General features: G+C 36.1%; 1 pseudogene; it reads left to right on the plus strand.

The window, feature by feature from the left end:
- Positions 1-237: 237 nt before the first annotated feature.
- Positions 238-19450, plus strand: LOC128922443 (uncharacterized; annotated as a pseudogene).
- The last annotated feature ends 393 nt before the right edge of the window (positions 19451-19843 follow it).

The following is a 19843-nucleotide window of genomic DNA, read 5'->3' on the forward strand; positions in this document are numbered from 1 at the left end:
GCCTTTTTTTTACCTTTATTTTTATTTAACGGTTAATGTAATAATGCTAGCTGTAAGTATTTGTATTTCAGGTTTAAAATAATGAAGCTTCAAACTTTCTATATTCCCCCTGCTTTCGTTGAGAAATTAGTTTATACAGTTTCATTCTAATCTTCTTTCTAAATACAATAAATTGAAAAAATCAATTTTTAAATTAAATCAACAAACTTATGAAAGAAAAACTCGAAAATTGTGTGGACAAAAGCCTACATACAGTACAAAAAACACTTATTTTAGTACAATAATTGTACTTCATGCTAGATATTACTTGTTTTTAGTATCTAATTGGGACATCATTGACATCTACTACCAATTAAAGCCACAGAATTTTTGAGTTTTTTCTTCATGACTTTTTTAATTTATTTTAAAGAACGTTTTTTTAGTTTAATGTGATTAGAATGAAACTGCATCAACACATTTTTCTAAAAACTTTGGTCATTTCACACCAACGAAAACAACCTATATTCGATTGGTCACTTCTCTGCTCGCTATCTTTGGGCGCTGCTCGTTTGTACAAAATTGTACATCTGAAAGCAACAAAAAAGTTATCCTGTTGAATTCGTACAAAAGAGTGTGTCGATACCTTATTAAAAATTATCAAAATTTGTTTTCCACTTTTGGACTACTCACAATGGTCAAAACAAATGAAAGGACAAATTATTGGAAAAAGAACAATACATACATATTTTTATTATTTTTAACTTGAAATACATTTTAATTGATTAAAGAAAACGTAAGTCATAGGGTGCTTTCGAGCTACGTAATAATTGCAGCAGTACCGGAATATTTTGCACTTCTTTGTTGTGTTGCCAAAAATTTTGCTATATGGATCAAAATGAAAATTGTTTTATTAAATAATAATGAAAAAAAGGAAAAAAACGGAAGTTTTAATTTGAAGTAATTTTGAAAAAAAGCAAGTTACAAATAAAATAATTTTACAGTATACTCTCGAAAAGTAAATTCTCAGAAAGTAAATAATCGCGGAAAAGTTAATCACCTTTAAGATTACACATGCACCTCGAAAAAGTAAATTTTTTAATTTACTTTTCAGAGACTGTGATAAAAAATTCGAAACGAAGCAAGCAGCGTTTTTTACGATGTTGCAAAAACACTTACTCTCTTGTTTATCGCGTATTTTTAGTAAATAAACTCTCCTACTTGATCCACTGGTTTAAAAATGAAAACATTGCAAATCAGGTGTCAGACTTTTTGAATTGTCGTACAAAAATAGTCAGAAAATATATTGCAAAAGAAAAAAAAACAAAAGAATATAAAAGATTTTTTCTCTTCATAGTAAATACATATGTATGTAAATGTAAATATGTTGTTCAGAGCAGCACCTCATAATCGGAGTGTTCAGAGCAACACATCATACTCAAGATGCTCAGAGCATCACCTTCTGACTAAGTGGCATCACTTACTACTCTTTTTATTTTTATGCACACTGCAATCCTGCAATCCTGTGCATACAGAATATGAAACAATGTAAATTAGAACGCTAATGCACAAATAAATGTCATTCGCGTTCGTAACGTGAACAAAGTAACACATTTGGTCTTGCTTTTTATTTTGTTATTCTTCGCTATTCGTTCGGGCGCAAAAACTCTTGCGTGACGACAACATTTGTTGGTGACCCCGACGTGATCGTACAGTTACATTGCATATTTGTTGCTTTATATCAGTACCGGTCAAAAATCACCAGATTGAACAGTTGGTTCTTCGTAGTTGCTATTTTCGTTGTTCGTGGTTTCTACCTTTGCCGTGCAAATTACACAGTGGAAAATTCGCGAACTTCAACTGTTCTTTAGTGAAACAATTTTGTACTGTAAATTAGTTACAGTTTCGGTAAAATACTGCTACATATTTGCCGTGCAAATAAGTATCCCGTAACATTTATCCGTTTAACAATTTCGGAAATAAAATGTCGTTTTTAAAAAGAAAAAGTGAATCTTTATTGCGCAAATTAAATTTAACACCACTCAGTGTGGAGGAACTCCACTCCATGGATCATGCCGAGTTGTCAATCAGATTGGAACAACTTGATCGCATTCAACATCAATTTGATTTAACGCAATCTCAATTGGAGGAAGAGGATCCTGCTGAACTGGAAGCCAGCACACGCGATGAATTTACAGCCGCTTTCATACGAATTAAGGCAGCATTTACAAGGGAGCTGAACAAGCTGGATCCATTAATGTCATCCACGAGAAATCCAACACTACATGAGCAGCCATCTGTCATCGTTATGAAACAACCAAAGTCTCGTCTACCGCAGTTGCAGTTACCGTCTTTTGGAGGTGCATACACTGAGTGGCCGAACTTTTTTGGCATGTTTCAGACAGTTGTTCATAATGACACAGAGTTATCAAACTTGGAGAAGTTCCAGCATCTTCGATCATGCTTAAAGGACGCTGCGCTTGCCACCATTCAATGACTTGAGATGCGTGATGAAAATTATACAATCGCAATAAATTTACTGTGTCAAAGATTCGATAATCGACGTTTAATATTTCAGGCACACATTTAAGAGCTTTTCGGATTACAGAGAGTGAGCGTTGACAAGAAATCAGGTGAGGTACGAGCGCTGGTGGACAAGGTAGTATCACATGTTCGAGCCTTGCATTCGTTGGGTACCTTCGCGCAAATAGCAGATTGCTTGCTACAATACATCGCTGCACAGAAATTGGATGCCGAAACTCATGCATTGTGGGAAGAGAAGGTTCCGACTGGCGAGTTGCCCTCGTGGACGGATATGGTCAGTTTCTTACAAAGGAGATGTCAAACAATTGAGAACATGACTCATGATATGGTAACGAAAACACCTAGCATACAGGTGAGCAATACTAAGTATCGTAAAAATGCATTTGTCATTTCAAAGACTACTCCAAAGGGTTGTGCAATTTGTCACAAACACCACCACTTAGTCTGCTCGTGTCCTTTGTTTGCAAACCTAAGTCCTAACGATAGGTGGAAAGAAGCCAAAAAGGCGCAGATATGTATTAATTGTCTCAAATTAGGACATCAGGCGCATCAATACAAATCGTCGACATGTCGTCGTTGCTCATTGAAGCATCATACTATGCTGCATTTCAATCAAATTCACCACTCAACACCTGGTCCATCAGTAACCTCACCTAGTCCACCACAGCCAGCCGCTCTCGTCCCTAGGACATCGAATTTTCGCTTACCCTCAACTCAGTCACGCTCTTGTACAACTGAATGTGTGCTACTGGCAACCGCCATTGGGCCTCATGCATAAAACGTGAGCTTGAGCTCGGACTCGATTTTTTGAGTAAAAGGTGCTTGTCGTATGCATAATAATATTTGATGTGTTTGCTTTTACTCGCTGCTTCCGTTTGATCTCATCTTGCTCAGTTTGAACGAAGTTAGATGAGCTAGTGCTCATTTTCATATGCATAAAAACAAGCTTTTGCTTTCTTTTATGAGCTCTTGCTCAAATTTTGTTGAGGCTGGCTTATTGTTGACTCGCGTACACTCGGAGTCGCGTTTTTGAGGAGTCAGAAGAAACACATAGTGGTGCCCTCAGCAACATCGATAAAATTTGACTATATTTAATATTTTGTGCAGATTCTGGATTCCAAAATGGTATAACCACAAAGTTGCTACGAGAGTATAATAGTTTTGTTCACAAACTAAACGAGTTAGATATAAAGTTTTATTTATACCAAATCGGACCACTGCCACGTCCACAAAATGGCGGAACCCAAAAAGGCAAAAAGTGCCATACCTAAGCCATAAATAAAGCTATGAAAGTAAAATTAGGTACAAAGTATCGCACTGTAAAGGAGCATATTTGGATGTAATTTTTGTACATATCTCGTAAACTACTAAAGTTATATAAACCAAACTTTCTAAAACCATTTCTTTTAAACGGATTATAACCACGCCCACCTCCCATACAAAGGTTATGTTGAAAACTATTAAAAATGCTTTAATTCAGTAAGGGAAAATACCAGAAACCTGTAATCATTACTACAACTTCATTATAATGATAAATGCTGCACTTAAATTGGTATACAAAATTTTAAATTTGCTCCTCCCACTTATGGGTCCAAAACCATATCACAGAAACTAATCCACCAATTTGAATGAAATTCGGTTCATAATAATTTCCTGACATCCCAATAATATGTTGTGAAAATAGGCCAAATCGGTTCACAACAACGTCTACTTTCTATATACCAGAACTGTGAAGTCAATCTGAATCGTTTACTTTACAATATATAAAGAACTTTGCGCAAATACTGCATTTATAGTGTGGCATCGCCCTTCTAAAAACCGAAATTGGACCATAAGTTTAAAATTTATAGGGAATATTTTTCTTCTAATAATATGTCTCCGTGACAAAAATGGGTAAAGTCGGGTCATAACTTCAGCTAGCTTCCAAGTACCTAATATTAAGGTTTCCACCTTTCAATGTACTTTATACCATATATATGACGAATATGTGGGTCAAATTGTGTATTATAGTAATAAAATTAAATGATTAATCGCAATTTAGAGAGTATAAACTGTTCGGTTACACCCGAACTTAGTGCTTTCCCCGTTAATTGAATGCCCAATTTTTGCTCAATTTCTTTTACACATGTTTCTAGTGTATGTTTCTTTTATTTTTAATGCTTGGTAATTGACCCTTTTCTAGCAAATATTTATTTTGTTTTAGTTTTTCCACTAAAAATTTAGAAATGTCGTAAATTTCTATTTTATTATTATTATTTGATCCTACTTCTACTTTTCTTTCACTTGACGACACGTTTGCACTTCTATAACATTAGATGTTTGATCTCCCTTTGCTCAAGTAATTGCAATTGGTTTGAACTCATTTTTATGCATACGAAGTTGAGCAAAAGCTGTTGCTGTTTGATCGAACTCGACTTCCGAGCAATTGCTCACATGCCTCAACTCAGCGCTTTTACTCGTTTTTATGCATGAGACCCATTGTCTTCGTTCGCAACAGTGTTGGATCGCTTGTACCATGTCGTGCGATTCTCGATTCTGCTTCACAAGTCAACTTTATAACAACGAGACTTGCAAATCAATTACAACTCAAGAGATCCAAATCATCTTTATCAGTTTCGGGTATTGGAGATTCAGGATTCATCGCCAATTCCATCGTCAACGTTACGGTTCAGTCCACACAAAACAGCTTCACTGCAAATTTGGAATCTGCTATAACTCCAACAATCACCGATTATCAACCAAATCATCCACTTGAAGTTATTGATTGGGATGTTCCAGCAAACATCAACCTAGCCGATCCTGAGTTTCATAAGCCTCAACGTGTGGACATCCTCATCGGTGCAAGTATATTTTTCGATTTACTGTGCATTGGTCAAATTCGTTTAAAAAATAATTATATTCTCCAAAAAACTTGTTTTGGATGGATCGTATCTGGTGATCAAAACGTATCATCAAAGCTATCATCATAACAGCTACAACAACTCTCGCTGAGTCTGACACAGCTCAACCGTCTACCAACGAGATACTTCGATCGTTTTGGGAAATAGATAATAGCTTTGAGCCCATCAGAAAGACAACAAAGGAGGAAATCGAATGCGAAGCGCATTTCAAGGCAAACTACAGCCGCTTACCGACAGGTGAATATTCGGTTCGCCTGCCTGTAAAGGCCAGCATAAGTCTTCTTGGTGATTCGTACCAGCAAGCCTTAAGACGGTTTCTTACACTTGAAAGGCGTCTAGATCGTAATAAGGAAGTTAAATCGCAATACGTATCGTTTATGAAAGAATATCTCGAACTTAAACACATGTCGCTTGTATCAACGCCGAAGCCATCGGTACCTACACATTTTATTCCGCATCATTGCGTGTTTAAGAACGAGAGTACAACAATAAAACTTAGAGTCGTATTCGACGGCTCAGCATCGACCACAACTGGTTATTCATTAAACGATGCATTAATGGCAGGTCCTACCATACAAGCAAAATTAGCTGATACACTTATTCGTTTTCGTTCAAATCCAGTAGCTTTAACTGGAGACATTTGCAAAATGTATCGTTGTATTCGAATCACCACACCTGATGATTACTTGCAGTGCATACTTTGGAGGGACGATCCAAAGGATGAAGTACAAGTGTTCAAACTTGATACGGTTACGTATGGCACGAAATCGGCACCTTTTTTAGCTATTCGCACCATGCATCAACTTGCTATTGATGAAGCAGTTTCATACCCCATCGGAGCTCAAGTTGTTTTACGTCGATGACTTAATCACCGGCGCTGGCACCAATGAAGAAGCTAGACAAATCATGGAACAAACGTCTGGACTATTAAGTAAGGGTAATTTTAAAATCAGAAAATGGTGTTCAAATAAACCCGAAGTACTAACCAATGTGCCGGACACCGATAAAGAGAAACTCATCAAATTCGACGATGGAAACGTTTTCACAAAGACACTTGGACTTCAATGGAATCCCGATGCAGATTCATTCATATTTTCGTTTACTCCTCGTCAGAAAAATTGTAATATTACTAAGCGATCAGTTTTGTCAGTTGTAGCCCAAATCTATGATCCACTGGGACTAATTGGACCCATAGTATGCAAGGCAAAAATATTCCTGCAGCGACTGTGGATGGAGAAGATCGATTGGGATGAAAGTTTACCAATGGCTTATCAATCATCATGGATGCAACTTTATGAGGAATTTCGTAGTATAGGAAATTTGACTTTTCCTCGATATGTGGGATTCCCAAACGCTTGGAGTTGCATGCCTTTTGCGACGCCAGCCTTTCAGCTTATGGCACCTGCATCTACGTCGTCTCTCGTTTAGATGGGCACACTTCTGCCATATTACTTTGTTCGAAATCAAGAGTTGCTCCGCTAAAAACGATCACAGTTCCTAAACTGGAGTTATGTGCAGCTGCACTTCTGGCGCAAGTAATCCATTCTATTTATAATTTACAATTGTTCAACTGTCCATTCATTTGCTCGTCGGATTCTACGACAGTATTGTCATGGATAAAGGAGGAGCCTGAAGGTTTAATGTTTTTGTCGCAAATCGTATTACAAGCATACAGCATTTGACAAATGGTATGGAGTGGCGGTATGTACCAACACATTTGAATACTGCAGACATTTTGTCGAGAGGTGCATCACCCATAGAGTTGGCAAATTCTTCTCTTTGGACATTTGGACCCCCATTTTTACGTGACTTAAAATTAAATTGGCCTAAACCTAGTGCCACCTCGGAAATTTACCTGAACGACGGAAAGTAGCATTACTATCGTCTGCTTCAGTAAGCGACATTTCACTTAATTGTAAATACATCAATTCGTTTTCAACAATGCAGCGCATTTATGGTTATGTACATATGTTCATCAAAAAGGACCATTCTGCAAACAATGAAATTTTGCTTCTGAATATAAGAATCTCAAATGTTCTCTTCTAATAAATCGTTCCAGCAAGCTGGCACCATTGTCACCATTTTTAGATTCATTTGGACTAATTCGAGTAGGAGGTCGCTTGGAACACACATTGTTGGATTTTGAATCTCAACATCCAATCATTTTACCCAAAGGACATCCACTTACAAGATCCATCATATTACATTTTCATCATAAGAATTTACATGCCGGACCTCAAGCACTACTAGTTGCGATACGACAACAATATTGGCCACTAGGCGGTAAAAAGACGGTGAGTCACATCATAAACAAATGCGTGCGATGTTTTAGATTGAGACCTAAAGTATGTGAGCAAATCATGGGAAACTTACCAGAGGACCGCGTACGACCAAGTCGAGCTTTTCTAATTACTGGAATTGACTATTGCGGACCATTCTACTACCGATCTGAAGTAAGAAGTAGACCATCAACTAAGTCTCTTCATATGTTTTACCACGAAGGCAGTTCATATGGAAGTTGTAAAGGATCTATCTACTGAATCGTTTCTTGCCGCATTACGTCGTTTTTATTGTACTCGTGGCGAACCTGTAGTCATTTGGTCTGATAACGCAACAAACTTTGTAGGAGCAAAAAATGAATTGGCAGAGTTACAACAACAATTTCTCAAGCAGCAACATGTTGAAGCTGTTTATCGTCAGTGCCTTATAGAAGCGATTGATTGGAAGTTTATTCCACCGAGATCTCCTCATTTCGGAGGCCTTTGGGAGGCCTCTATCAAGATAGCGAAATTTCATTTCTGGCTAATAGTTGGTTCATCATTACCCACTTTTGACGAACTTGGGACTCTCGTATGCCAGATCTCATCTGTCATTAATTCTCGACCACTTTGTCCAATTACAGAAAATCCTGATGATTTAGATGTTCTTACACCAGCCCACTTCCTGATAGGCGCTCCGCTTACATCTATACCAGAACCAGATCTATCAGCAATCAACACCAATCGACTTAGCAACTGGCAGCGAATACAATTCATGCAACAGACATTTTGGAAAAGGTGGAGTTCTGAATACTTATCACTCTTGCAACAACGCTCCCGTTGGCGATATGCAAGAAACAACATTGCAACCTGAACTCTTGTCCTCATTAAAGATGAAGCATTACCACCGCTCAAATGGCCGCTTGGAAGAGTTACTAAAGTGTACGTTGGGAACGATGCTATGGTTCGTGTAGCTGAAGTCAAAACAGCAAGTGGCATCTGTAAACGAGCCATCTCAAAATTGTGCGCTCTTCCCAACGATGATATGGCTGGCGATATGATCCGCCATCGGGGGGAGTATGTTCAGAGCAGCACCTCATAATCGGAGTGTTCAGAGCAACACATCATACTCAAGATGCTCAGAGCATCACCTTCTGACTAAGTGGCATCACTTATTACTCTTTTTATTTTTATGCACACTGCAATCCTGCAATCCTGTGCATACAGAATATGAAACAATGTAAATTAGAACCCTAATGCACAAATAAATGTCAGGGATAAAGGGATGTCCAACTTATTCCAGTGTGAGAGCGCCTCAAAATTTGCGTTTTTTATAACATTTTGCATTATTACCAGATCAGACAAAATACTAATTTTTGGGCATTTTAATAAAAATACCCAACATTTATTATGGTTAAAAATTATTATATACTGTTTTCGAAGTTTCAGTAATAAATATGGTCAATTATTAAGTGTCAACTGAAAATAAATCAATTTCTTTTATAATTTTCCATGAAAAATTAGTTTTTCGATGCTGCAATTCACAAAAATATTCTTAAACCACTTTTAAATTACGCGTTTTCATTGATATTTATTGTTTTAAGTTCTTATTAGTGATCTTGCAAGGCGGCTAAAAATGTCTCCATCGCATTATTTTTTTTGGAACATTTCAATCTGGCCTTTCCAGTTTCCCAATTGGGAAACGTCAAAACCTCCTCATCTCGACAAACTGTCAAAGTTTAGGTGGTTTTGACGTTTACAATTGCGCTCTCACTTCCAGTGATATGAGAGTTGTACATCTCTTTATCTCTGTAAATGTCATTCGCGTTCGTAACGTGAACAAAGTAACACAATTGGTCTTGCTTTTTATTTTGTTATTCTTCGCTATTCGTTCGGGCGCAAAAACTCTTGCGTGACGACAACATATGTTTTTCATGTAAATGCATATGTTTTATTGAAGCAAATAAATGAATGAATTTTTTAAGTTTAAATATATATATATATATATATTTGAAAAAGTAAATTATTCGAAAAAGTAAATTACCCAAAATACCAATCGATTTACTTTTCGAGAGTATAGTGTATTAACATTTCTTCTTCCTTTGTTTTGTGTATACAAAAATTTTGTGTTGTCGACTATTTGCATACATTGTGCCAAAAATGTGTTGGTGGAACGTCATGCTGATGCAATTGAAAATTCCCGCAGAAAGTGATACTTGGAGAAATTGGCAGCACTGCTGCTGTGATTGTCATCACGAACGTACCCATAGATCGGTTAGAAATTCAGGGATAACAATAATTTTTTACGCAGATTTTTGTATTTTGCCATCAAAGAAAATGGTGCAACACCAGTGCGCATGTCTAAGAGGAGATTTGGCGCAGGGTTGCGCCATAAATGCTGCCTGTTCATTTGAATTACTGGATAGTGTGTTCTATTGACTTCTCTACAACGCTCGGCCAATCGATGACAGCTTATCAGGGTTGTTGTAGAATCTGACAATTGTCGGAATCAGAATTGAAACCGACAAAAATGTCTGGTTCGTCGTTCGCTATTCAAATACGGCGGCATATGTGCATGCATCAACTTCTTTGCGGAATATGGTCGGAAGAACGGATGCCTGACGATTGGAATCTAAATATACTTTGCCCAATCAACAAACACGGAGACCCCACAATCTGAACCAATTATCGTGGGATAAGCCTACTCAACATCACGTATAAGGTTCTATCGTGGTAACTGTGTGAAAGACTAAAGCCCACCGTCAACAAACTGATTGGACCTTATCAGTGTGGCTTTAGACCTGGAAAATCTACATCTGACCAGATCTTCACCATGCGCCAAATCTTGTAAAAGACCCGTGAAAAGAGAATCGACACACACCATCTCTTTGTCGATTTTAAAGCTGCCTTTGACAGCACGAAATGGAGTTGCATCTATGCCGCTATGACTGAATTTGGTATACCTGCAAAACTCGGCTGTGTAAGCTGACGTTGAGCAACACCAAAAGCTCCGTCAGGATCGGGAAGACCCCTCCGAGCTTCTTCTATCAGAGTGCACAGCTTTTGGCGTACGCCGATGAAATCGATATTATTGGAAACAACACCCGCGCCCTTAGTTCTGCTTTCTTCAGACTGGATAGGGAAGCGAAGCGTATGGGTCTGGTGGTGATTGAGGACAAGACGAAATATCTCGTGTCATCAAGCAAACAGTCAGCGCCTCGCGTTTTGGCTCCAATGTCACTGTTGACAGTCATAACTTTTAAGTTGTACATACTTTCGTATACCTAGGCACCAGCATCAATACCAATAATGTCAAACTTGAAATCGAACGCAGAATCACTCTTGCCAACAGGTGCTACTAAGCACCTCTGCATGTACATATAAATTATTTTATATATTTTTACGTTATTTACACCAAGTTAGAAATATTCGAAAATTCAAAAATACAAACATATTTACTTAAGATAACCTATTGACCTAAGATATACATTTAGGCAATTGAATACAAATGTGCATGTGCACTTGAAATTAACCCATGCATTGCAGCATAAACAATATGCAGCATACATACAAACATACACACATACACGTATATTTAGAAACTGTATATAAAAGTTAGAAATTAGAAAATAAAATTAGAATGAAATAGTTCTCACTCAAGCTTGGTGTTTCAATATTTTCCCCGACCCGCGGTAAGAGGTATTTGAAATCAGCTTGTTTTAAACAATTGGTCCTTCGAGCCGGATAGAGAGGTCCGGAGCCGAAGAGAGATCCAATTAAAAAGGCCTGCTATTAGAATATAGAGGCACCTGTTACAAAATTTGGCCGTTAGAGCAGAATGTGAGCTCAGACAAATAAAAAGACCTATGTATAGAAGAAACACAGGCAGGAAAAAAGTCCTATACATGAATTAGGCAAAAGACAAAAAAAAATCAATTGAAAAGATTGTATGTAAAACGTATTTGCGAGAGACAATACGCATTAGTTAACTGTTATTCTAAGAATTACAGCAGCTGTTAGTCGAGGCACAGCAAGATCAACAAGGCGATCGAAACAAAAATCCTCAAATTCTTTGAAGAAAAAGAACAGTTTGTTTTTTTATAAAATTTTAATATAAAGGAAATGTGGAAGTATGCCGCATTTGTTGTAGAGTTGGGAGACTCAAATGTTTTCTAGGGAATGAACAATTGACGGAATTGCTAAGAGTTTGCGCGAACATAACAATATGGAAAAAAGACTTCTTATCCAAACATATATGCGAACAATGTGAGACTAGTTTGCGTTTTACCTATCAGTTACGAAAACAAAATGAAGAAACCGAAAAGCGATTGCGGCAGCAATGCGATGCCGCACAAAAAAAGAGGAAAGGAGCTAAAGAGCAGCTCAAAATACAACAAGCATCCAAAGGAATGGATATATATTGCTGACGAAGCTGCACTCGAAAGGTATGAAAATCGATTACAACATTTTCAAAACCTCGTGGAGCAAAATTTGGATTTATCATATAAATACGACGAGAAATTTATTTATATTGAAGCAGAGGAATTACTGGTTGAAGTCGCTGAAATTGTGCGAATGTTGAAAATGCAAAGGGAGTTATTCAACGTTATGACGATGGAAATATGCCACTGGAGAGACTTGCCGGTAATGAACAACCAACTAATGAAAAATACACATTGGAGAAAGTCACCTACCCTTATGGTGATAACCCAATTACAAAGGACCTGAAAAGAAACGACGACGTAGATGCATTACATGTCAAAAAAGTAACAACATATAGGAGGAAAAATAACATGATCGATTCACTATTGAAAAAGAAATACCACAATGTGAAAGAATCAAATTGTGAAATGATTACCACAATACTGAAGAAGAAGTTCAATGTGTTGGAAACAGATAAGAAAACAAGGAAAACAAGGGTATGAGCACCGCCGTGTAAATCACAGCGATCCTGACAATCCATTTGTTGCCGATGATGGAACCCATACGGAGCGCATTGAGTCCCAGTGGCGGGTCATCAAACGTTTTTTTATAAAGGATAATTATAACAATCCTGAAGATTTTGCAAATTTGATAATAAAATATATGTGGAGGAAAACCATAGCAAATAAACACGAAGATCCGTTTGTTAAACTTATTGATGCAATAAAATATACCTATAGTACATAGAGTGAATATCATAAACTTTCTTTATATTATCTATCGTGAAAGAGTAAAATATGTAAGTGCATAATAATAATATTCAGTATATATTGTGAAAATTCAATATAAAAGTTGCACTTTTTTCAACTTAAGGTGCGAATAACTCGAAAAATATAAGTCAGCTGCAGCTATATATCTCGAAAGGTATGAAAATCGATTACAACATTTTCAAAACCTCGTGGAGCAAAATTTGGATTTATCATATAAATACGACGAGAAATTTATTTATATTGAAGCAGAGGAATTACTGGTTGAAGTCGCTGAAATTGTGCGAATGTTGAAAATGCAAAGGGAGTTATTCAACGTTATGACGATGGAAATATGCCACTGGAGAGACTTGCCGGTAATGAACAACCAACTAATGAAAAATACACATTGGAGAAAGTCACCTACCCTTATGGTGATAACCCAATTACAAAGGACCTGAAAAGAAACGACGACGTAGATGCATTACATGTCAAAAAAGTAACAACATATAGGAGGAAAAATAACATGATCGATTCACTATTGAAAAAGAAATACCACAATGTGAAAGAATCAAATTGTGAAATGATTACCACAATACTGAAGAAGAAGTTCAATGTGTTGGAAACAGATAAGAAAACAAGGAAATGACGAGAATCATTTGAACTAATAAAATACAGTTACATTTTATTTGAAAAGCTGTATGTAGTAACAACAATTTGGGAGTTACTAATACCATGGCAGCTTATGTTGGAGCATATATGGAGACTACAAAACAATGGATTATTCAACATTACATTGAAAATAGGAGAACGATACACTGGGCGCTACAAAGACGTTATTCTTGCGGTTTCACGAAACTATTACACACAGATGCTAATTTGGGCATCGGTAATGACGAGGCGACGATTGTAAGCAGAGGTCATCTATCCAGGAGTCACTATTATCGCCCGGGAGAATGTTAAAAAATGAACAGGAGTCACTTTTGTCGCCCGGGAGAATGTTCAAAAATGAACATGTGGGTTGATGCCAAAGGGCATCACTTTCAATACGGATCTATATATTTAGTTTTTTATTATACTACATATAAAGAATAAGAATAAAAATATGTAAGATGAGAAATATGTAAGAACAGATACCCAGTAGCAAAATAATTCACTACTGAAAAAAGTAAGCGAGTTGGTAATGGGTTGCGGGCCAAGAAACGAAAAAAATTTCGCTTTAAAATCGTTGTTGTTATCTTCAAGAAACTCATATTCATATGAGTTAGTCATCCGCACAACAGATCGACCCAGCCCTCTGGGTATGTGAGCGCTTCAGTACCTAAATTTCAAAGGAAATAGGTTGTGTGACAAAACCAATGCTTTTTTGTTCTTGTTCTTTTCTGAAAATAATTGGTAACCGTTAGTCCTGCCACGACGCCGATGATTGTTGTCTTTCAATTTTAATGATTGTCGTTTTTAGTAAATTTTAAGTATCGGTTGAAAGAGGTCGCGTGTGAAGTATTAAAAGAAAACTATTTGGAAGTATTTGCGAACAAAACTCCCACTGCAAACGAAGAAACGTTTAATATAAAGCAGGTTAACTACAAACTTTTTTACTTTCCAATTAATGCCAACGAATATGTATTCATTCCTATACTGCATTCAATTTAAGTAAAAGTCGATACACAAAGACTTCACAAAACTTATTTACTTCAACTCCGGTATTCAGATGCAATGCTACATTAAGCGATGAAAACATTAGTCCAGGTATGTTAATATTAAAAAAATTTCAACAAATTTAATTAACTTTTTGGTGTAGAACTTTTTGACCGAATTTTTTTTACTTTTTCAAGCCAAAAACTCCAACCCCGGAAACCAAAAAAGTTATTCTCAGCCCAAACAAGTAATTTAATTTGCTATTGTTTTTTGTATATTTGTAGTTCCGGAAAATACTCAAAATGAACTGAATAAAATCAAGCACGAAATAGACGAACTTATGACGAAATTGGATGGTTAGAATCAATATTACCATTAGTATTGATTAAGTATAAAGTGTTTTCCTTACGACATTCATGCTAAACTATTTTGGTAAATTTTTAAAAAATTTTGTTAAACAAATTTGTGAATTTTTCTATATTTTGTAAAATGTTTGAATTTGTTGTTGTTGTAGAATTATTTTAACATATATAAAAATAATTTTAAATTAAGAATGAAAAACGGAGTGAATATCATAAGAAAACAATTTTATACTTAAATTTGTTAGTGACTGCACATAATTTTCTACATAAACATTTGTTTGATACACTTTGTTTATTTTTTTTAGAAGCAATGCAAGTGGAAGGTTTCACTAAAGGCGATTATGAGCGGGAGCTCAAAAGAGCTTTCAAGATGGGTAAAAACCGATATCACAAAGCGGGCTCTTTGAAAAAGCAAAAAGATAAACAAATATAATAAATTAAAGTATGAAAACAATTAACAGAGGGTATATCAGTCTCCTCAACACTTCATTTTCTATAACGGATTTTATTACAACTACTATTGAATCAAAGTACCGTTCTTTTTCTATATTCCTTAAATTCCTTAACGCTATCTTTTTTTAAAATGAGTGGAAGTTCAACAGGTATGTTATTATTGAATTTAATTTGTTTAAAATGTTACGAAAGTCTTTTAAATAGATTATAACGAGCCATCGACCAGCCGAGGTGTTAGAAAAAGTAACGTTTTGACTGCGTCGGAGGTCAAAATTATGTGGAATATCGGAAAGATATTCCACACATTTGACACCCGCGAAAAATGTATAGCTTTTGCTGAGGAGCAGGGATTGATTCCGAATAGGAAGTTGTGTCGTGTGCACAAGACTGCTATGGCGGTATAGGTAGCCGGTAATAGTGCAGTCGGAATTTTTCGATGTCGGAAGGGTACTTGCCGTACGCGAGCAGTGTCCCGAGCGAAGGGTACTTGGTTTGAAAATGCTAAGATTCCATTACCTCAGGTGTTCTATTTAATGTACTCCTATGCCTCGCATTGGTCACAAGCCGAAGTTCGGAAAAACAGCATGATCAGGGAGCCAGTTTTATCGAGCTCCACCATATGCGACTGGTACAATTACTGCCGAACAGCAGGTAGCGGTGGGAAAAATTGGCGGCCCTAGCAAAAAAGTTCAAATCGATGAAAGTAAATTCGGTAAACGAAAATACAACAAAGGTAATAACAAATATATTATTGTTAACGTTACGTAAGTACTTATTTTTTATTTCTTTTTTAGGAAGGAGAGTTCAAGGCCACTGGGTATTGGGAATGGTAGAGGACGGCAGCGACGATTTAAGGTTAGAAGTATGTCCGGACAACGTACGGTCTTCCGAGGTGCTCATACCTCTAATTCAAAAGCATGTCGCAGAAGGTACAATAATATGTACCGACTGCTGGAAGGCATACGACTGCTTGACAAGCACGGGTATGAGCACCGCCGTGTAAATCACAGCGATCCTGACAATCCATTTGTTGCCGGTGATGGAACCCATACGCAGCGCATTGAGTCCCAGTGGCGGGTCATCAAACGTTTTTTTATAAAGGATAATTATAACAATCCTGAAGATTTTGCAAATTTGATATTAGAATATATGTGGAGGAAAACCATAGCAAATAAACACGAAGATCCGTTTGTTAAACTTATTGATGCAATAAAATATACTTATAGTACATAGAGTGAATATCATAAACTTTCTTTATATTATCTATCGTGAAAGAGTAAAATAAGTGCATAATAATAATATTCAGTATATATTGTGAAAATTCAATATAAAAGTTGCACTTTTTTCAACTTAAGGTGCGAATAACTCGAAAAAATAAGTCAGCTGCAGCTATATATATATATATATTCTTAATCCTCTTTCCAACCATGCCTACTTTATCCCCCAACGCCTGGGATAGTATACTAAAGTTTCCCCGATAAGCCTACTCAACATCGCGTATAAGGTTCTATCGAGGTAACTGTGTGAAAGACTAAAGCCCACCGTCAACAAACTGATTGGACCTTATCAGTGTGGCTTTAGACCTGGAAAATCTACATCTGACCAGATCTTCACCATGCGCCAAATCTTGTAAAAGACCCGTGAAAAGAGAATCGACACACACCATCTCTTTGTCGATTTTAAAGCTGCCTTCGACAGCACGAAAAGGAGTTGCATCTATGCCGCTATGTCTGAATTTGGTATACCTGCAAAACTTATTCGGCTGTGAAAGCTGACGTTGAGCAACACCAAAAGCTCCGTCAAGATCGGGAAGACTCCTCCGAGCTTCTTCTATAAGAGTGAACAGCTGTTGGCGTACGCCGATGAAATCGATATTATTGGAAACAACACCCGCGCCTTTAGTTCTGCTTTCTCCTCCAATGTCACTGTTGACAGTCATAACTTTTAAGTTGTACATTCGTATACCTAGGCACCAGCATCAACACCAATCTACGCGAAAAATACTTTGGACACCCCGGTTTTGGCTCGACCAAGGTTATTGTTTTAAAGCGCGGCCGAAGGCCGCCAATACAGAAAGGGGTTCTACACGAAAAAGCTTCGGACATCCCTGGAAAGTTTTTTTTATATACATACTTGATGCAGAAGAGAGTTCTACGGCAAAAAACTATGATATGCAAATAAATAAAACACAGTCATTAAAAAATCTATCATCTATAAAATTTGAAAATAAAATATTTCGTATAAAACATAGAACGAAAAATGCACAGTATAACATTAAAAACAATTAATTTTATTTCAGATTAAGTATTTTCATGCTAAATGTACACATAAAATTATTTGGCTTTATAGTTTTGTTGTATGTTAAAACTGTTATTACATATGTACATTCCTAATGCAAGTGTCTAGCAAGTCATGGGTACTGAAACTCCAACACATTCAATAACACCACTACATACACACATATGCAATAAAGGGTAAAATGTGCATAAACTTTTAACTCAACTCAAAGAAACAACCAAAGTTCTTAGTAGACTAGATGGTATCGATGACATGTGGCCGAACGTGAACGACTACCTCCTCGAACTTTCTCGCTTCTTCTCTGCGAGTAGCCTGCGGCGGTCCTTTTTACTAACTGGACGAAGGAGTACAGACTAACAGCCCTATTCTGTGCACTTGACAAAATAACAAAAAAATTTAAAATTTTTTCAGATTTTTATCAAGTAAGAAATTTTATGGTATTCTGTGACAATTTTGATAAAAGAAAAAGCTTCAGTACGCATAGCTTTTCCCCACACGTGTGGAAAAAAAATAATGTAAACAGAAACAGCTGATTTCTGTCCAATTATATTCGAATTTGATTGAAAATTTAATTGAATTATTTTATTACGTAAGTTTTCAAATGAATTCCAATATTTGTTATAAAATAGTTAATAATTTAACATTAATTTCACAGTAAGTCCTTTGCTCTTTGGCTAGATGTGAAGATTCTGAGAATGCGCAAATATTCCATGCTCCGAATCTGGACTTATTTTTAATTTTTTATTTCTTTTGATTGACCTGTTATCAGTTTATCTATCCGGTTTTTATACCAATTAGAAGGTTATACGGCCTTTACTCGGTCGCCAGAACCTCGTTTGCTAACCATACAGAGTGCCTCGTAGATGAGGTTTATAATCGGATGGCAGGGGCTATATATTCGCTTTTCGATCCCACATCCCCCGGAGTCTTTTGCACCTCCGCGGAGCAATATCTACATATATCCATATGTATATAAAAATTTCATGTCGCGATGTTTGTCAGGGATTGGCGCCTAAACTACTGAACCAATTTTACTGAAATTTTGCACTCGTCTGCAGATTGGTCTAACTTAAAAGATAGGATATTTTATATTGAAAATTTTAGTCGCAATATCCATCCGTCTGTCCATTCGGCCATTCGGTAAAGCGATAATTTGAATTGAAATGAAATCGTTCGTATACGTTACAGTTAGCAATATAAGATTGTTTTGTAGATAGGCAAAATCGGACAAAAGCAAAAAATTAAAAAAGAAATAAATTAAAACTTTTGCAACAGATATTCACAAGACCGAAGGACAATAAGATTTATACATTTTTACTATCTATCCGGTCGGTCATTTGGTCAAGCGATAATTTGATAACTTAGCTCAAACTTAAGCATTATTTATTATGAGAAGGTTGGAATTCTTGATGGCCAAAATCGGACTTCTGCAATGACTAAAAAATTATAGTTAAACAAAAAGGAATATAACAAAGCTACAATTTGAGTTATAAAATTCGGAACACATGAAATAGGTACGAAAATACCCAAGAGAGAGTTTTGGTATATTTATCGTAAACCACTAAAGCTGACGGAGAAAATGGAAAGTAGTTAAATAATTTCAATTTATCAAATATAACTTATCCACAGCAATGCGTGGTCCAGTCAATAGTAATATTATATAATATAATGCATATACATACATAGGTCCTTTGTAATATATTTAAAAATATTTGGAATGTAATTTTGATTTAGTTGGTTTAGCTTCAGAAAAGTTTCTTGGGGACTACGAAATCTAAACTTTGTTCATTATTGGCAAAAATGTGCTAAGCTGTAATAGAATGCAATATATGTACATATAGAAAACAATTTCGTCAAAGTTACCCCATTATCTTCATTTTTTTATACAGAAAAGGGAAAAATAAACTTCTTAATATAAAAACGGCCCATACTATATTTTTCCTCTTTGTATAAAAATAACGACAAAAGTAAAATATCTCCTTTACAACAAATTCATTATCACAACTATCCACAACGAGATATTTTATTTGTCAAGAGCATTTTACATCTTAACAAATTATCAAGAAAAAAGCTTTTTATTTTAGACACAGAATACGAAATTTTTTACTGTATATTTATAAATTTTTTACAAATTAGAAATTTGTTGAATTTGTAAAGTGCACAGAATAGGGCTGTAAATCTTAATATTCACGTCTATGGCACATTACATGCGACTGTGAATAATCTCAATATGTTGGGTGTTACAT

The sequence above is a fragment of the Zeugodacus cucurbitae genome, chromosome 6, assembly GCF_028554725.1.
Source record: "Zeugodacus cucurbitae isolate PBARC_wt_2022May chromosome 6, idZeuCucr1.2, whole genome shotgun sequence".
NCBI lineage: Eukaryota > Metazoa > Arthropoda > Insecta > Diptera > Tephritidae > Zeugodacus > Zeugodacus cucurbitae.